At 40.7% G+C, this 8,558-nt stretch overlaps 1 long non-coding RNA gene across 1 annotated transcript in view; it reads left to right on the forward strand.

Moving 5' to 3' along the window:
- Positions 1-8,266, forward strand: part of LOC107090650 — a 30,784-nt gene extending 22,518 nt beyond the window's left edge. The window contains exon 4 of the long non-coding RNA XR_001481492.1: positions 7,569-8,266. This is a non-coding gene — a long non-coding RNA (uncharacterized LOC107090650). The remainder of the gene's footprint in view (positions 1-7,568) is intronic.
- Positions 8,267-8,558: the final 292 nt, after the last annotated feature.

The following is an 8,558-nucleotide window of genomic DNA, read 5'->3' on the forward strand; positions in this document are numbered from 1 at the left end:
ACAGAGTCATAGAAGGTTTTGAGCAGGGGCCTGCTCACTACGAAGCACCTCTTCAGGAGGTGGAGACAGCTCTGACCCTTCTTCTACAGGGCGACGGCGTTATGAGCCCAGTCCAGTTTTTTGTTGACGTGAACTCCCAGGTATTTGAAACTCTCCACAGTTTTTATGTCCTGCCCTTGGATGTTCACAGGGGGGAGTGAGGCTGAGGTCTTCTCCTGAAATCGATCAGCATCTCTTTTGTCTTACTGGTGTTGAGACACAGGGGGTGCTTCTCACATTAGTCCAGAAAGTTCAGGAGATTATGCTTCATTGACCCAGTATTCAGCATTGCAGATACTTAAGAACCACAGTAAATGTTCATAGCCTTTAAAATGCATGGCTTTTAGTCTAATTAAATCCATAAAGTTTAATGGATTTTTTTTTTTTCAATTTGAGGAAAAGAAAAGGTCTTGAATATTTTGTTTGTAAATAAACATCAGAAAAATTGGATGTGTTTTTGTGTTCATTCGCCATGAGTCAAAACTTTGTAAACAACGTTTGGCTGCAGTTACAGCTGTAGGCCCTTTTAGCTTTTCCCTTTTTTTCTAACAAAAATGGCTCAAACTCAGTCCAATTTGATGGAAAGCATCCATTAACATGAATTTAGTGCAGACTTTGACAGGTCCATTCTACCAAATGAGTACGCTTTCATCAAAGAAATTGTTGCCCTGGATTTAAAGTTTATCTAAGGCTGCTGTCCTGCTGGTGGAGGAACCTGTCCCAAGGCTTAAGCAACCTGTTAAACAATTTTATCACAACAGGATGTTTTTGTTTTTTTTTTGTTTTTGTTTTGTTTTTTTTAAGATTTCAGTATGGTGTTGAAAATGTTTTGACTGTATGTTTTTCTTTGGATTGTTCCTTTATACAAGAATCACCTGTGACTAAAGAAACCAACTAAGATCAATTGATCTAAAATTAGATTAAATAAACAAAAATTCTCAAACTGTAGCTTCTACATTTTTTGGCATTTTGCACTTTGCACCAAACCCTGTTTGTTATCACATGCTGCATTGCAAAACATTGTTCAGAAGAAGGAACCTGAACTGTTATTACATTAATGAGGTTCAGGTCTTACTTTGACCTTGAGCTTTGAATATTAGCTGAGAGAAAATCTGCCTGCTTGAAATCAATCCACTCTGTCTCCGTTTTTGAGCCGCGCTGAACTCTGATCAAAGAAATGAGAAATCAGGCAGAACAATCAGACCGATAAGTCGTCTGCTTCTGTTTATTTTCCTTTTTTTTCACTGTTAGTTCAGACAAATCCTACTTCCTGTAAAAATTCTGGCTAAGTCTTTGTTTTTCCATCACCAGAATTCAATAGTGTTGGTTTTTTTTGTGTTGTTTTCTCTTTTTTTTTTATCCACTGGCAATGAATATCCTCTGAATAATAAATCAGCTCTGTGGCGTCTCATCTCTGGACAGCAGATCACTTCTAATAGGTCTGCAGAGGGCCTGGATGGAGGGAGACCAAGCAGGCTCCATTCCATCCCCTGCTGGTGCAAATAAAACATAAAAGCCCCTCTGAAAGGCTCAGCATGTGCTCATGTCATCCGAGGCTCCATCGAGAATAAACCAAGAAAAAAATTCAAGCCTAAGGTTCATCCAGATATTGACAGGCCGACAAATCAAAACTGCCACGCTGTCTCAGGCACACGTTTCCAATTCCATGCCGGTGAAGATGTGATGAAGTATGACTTTAGTATATTAAGGTAGAAAGTTTTTTTTGCTTTAAAGTACTACAAGATAAAAAAGACACCTGTAATTCTTTTAGATTGTTTTGACTTCCATAAAAAAAAAAAAAATTAAATTAAATTAACTGGTTTGTTGTTTGTGCAAATATAATTTTAATAACTTTTTGTAAGATTCAGCCATCAGATAGATAGGACATATGTACGTAGAGGTGTACCAAAGATCCTGGTGCTGCAAATTAAACCCAAATCATCCTTGCTCTCTTGCGCTTGACATTTGGTAAAGGTGTTAGTTTCCTTTCCATGGTTCTGGGAACTCTGGACAAACACTGTTATAATTTGACCACAGACATTGTATCAAATGTGATGCTTCATTCAGTTGCAGATTTGTTGCAGTCTCTGTTGCCTCTACTAAATAATTGCATTCCCATATCTGTGTCAAATCAAATGTACTCAATAAAAGATCTTTGGCTGCCACTCAAAAACCCTTCTAAGGATTTTTTAGAGATACATCATTTGTAATTATTTTAGAACATAAATAAATACCTAAACTTTAGGCTTTGTCTAAATAATCCCTTAGATAAATAACTGAATATGCAGAAACAACTCTAAGCATAGCTTAAACAGACTGAGTTTGTGTGTGTAAAGTAGGTGGTGTCACCCCACAGCAGATGTGGAAGTTTTGTCTGAATAATTTGGTGGGAAGTTTCATGAGCCACTCAGAGCTACAGCTGGAATACAGGTGTGGAAAAGCTGGGTGGATGCATGGCTTCAAGAGGGGGTTGAGATTCTTGCACCCCTTCAGGATGAGACCTCATCCAGGAATTAAAAAGAAAAACATCAGACAGTCAGAACCCAGCATGTGGGTTCTGACTGTTTATCCTAAAGGCGTGATGCCCTGACCCTCCAAGTTTGTCTTCACACCATTCCGGCCAACCCTAGGTGTTTTCATTTTAAGAGTGGAATCATTAACACATTCTAGGATCTGTCTTTTTTTCCACTTTGGAACGTGATTCAAGTTCAGCTGTGCTTGAAAGTGTATAAAACTACAACGTGGAGAAGAGGACTAAACATACATTGTGGGAATTACCTCAGCTCTTAGCATGGATTCTAATTAAAACCAAACTTCTTTCCTTCAATGAACAAACATGACAGGCGCTGAGCAGAGGAGATTTTTTTTCTCCATTCTTGCCAAGATATTAAGTGAGTGCAGGTGCTGCAGGAATGTCTACAAGGGAAGAGGCAATGCAGAGCGGACCTTGTTCCTTCTCTATTGTGGAGGCGTGTGTGTTTATTTACGCCTCTGACCATGTGTTGCCTCCAAACGCTCCCTGTTTAAAGCACACCTAACAGCTTTTCTTAGCACTCTTGTGGAGCATTACTAAAGTAAATGATTGTTAGGTAGGTTGAAGGAGTCGGGGGGCTGCTCAAAGCAGGACCAGATGCAAAAGGCCAGCTCCCAGCCCTGATTGAAAGTGGCTCGCATGAGTCTCTGCAGAGGTGCAGCGGATAGGTTCATTTCCAGCACAATGGGAACTCAGCCGTCAAACATGATTGAACTGAGGCCTCCCTAATCACTTTGCCACCCTGCTGCTGCTATAATTGTTCATTACTCATTAGAAATGTCCATTCATGGCTATAATTCATTCTCATTAGCTGAGTTGAAAGTTGCGGCAGTTCCGTTCCTGGACGTTTGCAGTCACTGTGGCGTGTCTCCCAGCCATCAGCAGGAATTGTTGGCCTGCAGTGCAGGTGGGGCTGGATATTTTGACAACCTCCTATGGGTCAAACATGCTTCAACAGAGGGGCAGTTGGTGGAAGAGGACACCTGGTCTAGAATGACGCCTTGAGGGCAGGCATCCAGGTGAATGGCTTCAGGACAGGTGGCTAAAATGGGGCCATATTGATTTAAGGTAAAGAGAAGAGGTCGGTTTCAACCCTCAGGTAGTTTCTCGAGAATGGACACAACTTTTCCATTTGTCACTCATATGCCATATAGGAACATACCTGTCCCCTACAGATCCAATGTTTACTTTAGGGAACTATGTAGGACTGAATAAAATGGATTACCAGATAAACTCGTATAAAGTTTATGAAACTGACCTTTGTGCAACTAAACTAAGAGAAAAATTGTTACACACACTATGTTTAACCACACACACCCAACATTAGACACGGACAAAAAGAGACATTAGTCATTATAGAAAATTCTTTGAGAATAAAAACAAAAACACAATCCCTAATGGCATTTTAAAAAACTGGAAACCTACGTATGCAACCAGTCTAACTCTGTTTTTCTACAAAACAGGTTGAAAAAAGCAAGAGCAGGTACATCTAGCATAAACAAGAAGGACCCTGTCACTGTTTCTGCCACTACAGATGTGAGTTACTTTAAGGAACGTTTGCAGATAATTAGGCGGGTTTATTATTTTAGTTTGAACCGCAGATGACAGCCCACACAGCAGGGAGCCAGAGAATCTTCTGCCAGATGTCATTCAGAAACCAATAAATAATGTCTGGCTCTGTTGTTATTGCTATCAGAGCCTACCTCTGTGTTACTGCGTGGGAATACTGATCTTTGATCACTCAGTTAGCATATAGTCCAAGTTACATCGGCATCTTTCTTACCTTTCATTTTTGCAATCAAAAACCAGATGTTACCAGTTGCATTTAGACCTATTTCCATTTTGTTCTTGCCAAAGTGAGCTGCAAAGTAAAAACTGGCAGTTTGTACACTGATCAACACCCCCTCATACCCTCTCTGGCCTTGGATAAATGTTGGCTCTCCCAATCACGTCTGCCTCTGGCATTCCTCCTGAGCCCCGCCTCGTAGGGCCAGGCGCCTTGGCACGGCGCTGACCGGGGAATTTTCCACAGGTCGTCAGTGGAAGGGGCATACAGGCCTACCTTTGTTTGTACCCGTGCTCTCCGAGAAACACACACTCTCTCCTTTTTGCAGCGGCCGTCACAAACTCTGGGCGAGGCACAAATACCGTCCCACAAATGGCAATCAGGGGGGTTTGGCTGAGTCCAGATGTTTGCGCTTTTATTTTTCCTAAATGTTTATATATATATAAAAAAATAAATAATAAAAATTCATTACATTTATTTGGTTGTGACATGACTGTTGGCTGTAAAGACCTGGGAATATTGCCAGGTGCATAAACTGTGCATCAGTGAAGTCAATGTGGGCTCATATGGTCTGAAAGTCATAAAAAGAGAGAAAACTTGTAAATAAAAATCCAAAAGAAAGTCATTTAAAGATATAAAGACATAAAGTTGCTTTAAGGAATGAACAAACTACAGTCCACTTGGCATTAAAACTGGACAGTCAAGGTTGAAATGGTTGTCAGAGCTTTGTGTGAGCTGACCTGATGAGAAAGACTCTGGGATTATTCCCATGTAAAGACAGAAGCCTTCCCCCCACTCCAAGCTTGTTACCCGCAGGGCTGCTCTGAGGCCCCCTGGTGGCAGGTTAATTAAAGCACCATAGCATAGCCAAGCTGCAGTAACTCTCCCAAATCCACAGAGAATGACCACAGCCATGGGAGCTCCTAATCCTGTTTGCGTCCATCGGGGAACACTTCAGTCCCAGCCGGAAGATGGGGAGGTTGGATTCTCAAACAAAGACCCAGTGGAAAGTGGGGGAGCCTGGGGAAGGTGTGTAGCAGTGAGAGAGAGGGGGTATAAGCAAACCTGCATTCAACATCACCCCATGTCTCCTTCTGTTTTACTGCTTTTGTTGCTGAAAAACAATCTGCAGAACCTCCCTTTTCCTCTGTAACTTGCCCTGACATATCTGACAGGCTCAGCACCGTTTTGATTCCCCTAGTTCACTGAACAGGAAGAGATCTGGGGAAAATGCAACCCACCCAACCATGACGATGCTTTAGACTGTTTCATCTAAATTTAGTTTGAACAACTTCCAAAGATGCAGCTTGGATAACAACTCTCTGACCTTCACCAGCTCATTTCCTTGAGTATTAGTGTTAAAAAAGCTTAATTCGTGTTCCCTCGCTTGACTTGTTCTTTATTTCAACAGGCTCAGCTCATAAAATGCTGCCTCACTAGTTTCACTGCTCATACAGACAATAATCCCCTACCTTAAGAAGACAGGGCATGAGAGGAAAGGGCATGGTAATCCGGCCCACAGGTTTGTCCCCTCTCTGCAGGGGGACTGGGACCTACCTTACCCTCCTGTGAGCTCCCACAAATAACCCCAAAAATCTTATTCTGTCCTCATTAACAAAGCCAGCAGGAGCAACAGAAACACAGCTCTGTGCACTGCATGCACATGAGCTACAGGCTGCACCTGTGCAGGATGTAGACTGGGCAGAGAACTCTGCAGGGTGTAGACAGGACTGAGCACCTTGTAAGTGCTTACAGGACGGTATATGCACTCAGTATGATGTGTTGACTAATTTCCAACAAGGCTGCTAAAAACTTTATGCGCCGCTCATCCCTGAACAGGCGGCGCTCTGTGCTCAGTTTTCCATGACGTGACGTTGCCTCAGGCAGAAACAACTCTATGTTTCTCAGTGACAAGTGCACTACCTAACTACTCAGGAACCCACCGCTCAGACTCAACACCCTCTGACTGTACAGTAAGATTAACTCCTAGTTTGACAAAAAAAAATAGCTCAGCTGGAAGAAAATAAAATCATGCTTTCAGAAACTAAAGGGTGGAAATTTCTCCAGAATCTTTAAGGTTTTTATTTCTTTTGCTGATGAAACTGGTCAAAAAGCTCCTTTCTGAATACAACCTGACACAGTTAAAAGTTTAATCTCTTTTTTTTAAGTTCTCTTTTAATTGTTACCACTGGTTCATTGTCAATTTTACAAAGAAAATAATCGTTTTAAGAATTAACATATCCCTTTTAAACTTAATATATATTTTCTCTAGATAAAGGGATAAAGAGAGCTCCATTCAGCTTCCTAAAATATTTAAAAGTCCCAAATTAATCTTATAGTCATGTTTTTGGACCGTGGGACAAAGGTGGATTCCTCAGAGATCCCACATGGGGAGAAACTCCATTCAGAGAGACCCTATAGGCCTGAGATCAAACCCAAGGCCTTCTTGCTGCAAGGCAAGAGCGCTACAAACTGCAGCACCTTGCAGCTATGAACAATAAAAAGTACTTCATAGAAGATGAGAGGAGGGGATGTTGTTTTATGACCAACGTCTGCTTTAGTTATCTTGAAAACCTTTTTTGCTGTAAACCCTGGTGTATTCCTTTGTCTGCACTAATATTCTGTTATAAAACACTTCAAAAGGCCCCATTTCTTCGCACTGGTTTTTATTTATGGCTTTTTGCACAGCAGAAAAAAATTGTTATTTTCCTCTTTGTATTGTTCCACAGCAATAAACCTCTTTAAAAATATTAGGTTTGTGGTTGTAATATGACAAATGGGCAAAATGTCCAAAGTGCATTTTATTTTATTCAAAATATGAACAAAAACTCTTTTTAAAGGAATGCATTGCTGACCCTGAAAATTAATCTAGGATTTGAATGAGAAGACAAGAAAAATCATGTCTGTGAGATCCACCGAAACACCCTCATATTGCATTTTTCTTTCTCATCCTGCACTAATTCCCTCTGTCAGGACAAATCATTACAAGACTCATTCATTCTTACACCATCGGCTATGATGAGAAATCCAGTGTAATATACTTGGAAGGTCATAATTGCTTTCAATGAACCATAATGAACTACATCTTTAATTCATATTGTTTACGATGTTTCTTTTTCTACTCTTCTCAGACTTAAATTACCCACTTCTAGAGCAAATAAACCAGAGTGATTACGCTTGTGTTTTACTGACGCAGAGTTTGCTTGGCAGGAATCTTTGGTGCTTCTCTGGTCCAAGAAATGAGCCACATGCAGTGCTTCAAGAAAAACCCAGAACACGACCAAGGAGGAGGGAAAATGTCTTGAAACTAAGGCGGAAGGTTGGCCAGAGTAAACTGTGCCTGGAAGCGTGTTTCCATGTCTACACCCATGTCTTCCTGTGTGTCATGTATGTCCCTAACACAGCAAACGGAGGTGGAAAACGTGCTTACAGGAAGACTTAAAAGGAAAAAAAAAAACAGTGAACACAACAAAGTCCTGCTGAACTCACCATGGAAGACACAAACCACTTCATAATTTTCTATAGAGTCATCCAAACTAATAACTCCTTGTGGAAATATTCCCTTGACATTACATGAGTGACTGTCTTATAAATATGTTCCACATATGTTCCACTTTCCCTTCTCAAAGGATCAACATAAGTGATAAGCTTGAGGACAAAACAGCTGCCAACATGTTTGATCATATAACCTCAGTGGTGCAGCCTCCAAAAGTATTGTGGGTGTTGCATTATCGCTTAAATTGAAGAAATCAAGTCAGCTACATTTAATGCTTATCCAGAGGGATTTCTGTCAAGTCAACGAGTTGATGCAATCAGCTGGTTTTCCTTAGAAAACTTTGCCCCTATCTGACTACATGATGTGCTTGAATTATCTCTGTAAAGTACCTTGAGATTTGATGTGTTGTGAATTGGCGCTATATCAATAAATTGCATTAATCTGCATTAAATTGAATGAAAGTTTTAATTAAAGTATTAATTAGCTTATTTGAAATAAATTTGTAATACAGTAAGTACTCCATAAAACTAGAATAATTACTGTCATGATCTGGAATGTTTGCTCCTCCATAATTAGTAATTCCTCTCACCTGCCGTTTTCCCTCCCTGCCTCAATTACAATTTATTCCCCTCACCTGTTTCCTTTGTGTTTGTCTCGTCTCCTGATCGTCCACTGTTCCTCCCCCGTGGAGTCCTCTGGGTTTT

Source organism: Cyprinodon variegatus, unplaced genomic scaffold, assembly GCF_000732505.1.
Source record: "Cyprinodon variegatus isolate N-32 unplaced genomic scaffold, C_variegatus-1.0 Scaffold306, whole genome shotgun sequence".
NCBI lineage: Eukaryota > Metazoa > Chordata > Actinopteri > Cyprinodontiformes > Cyprinodontidae > Cyprinodon > Cyprinodon variegatus.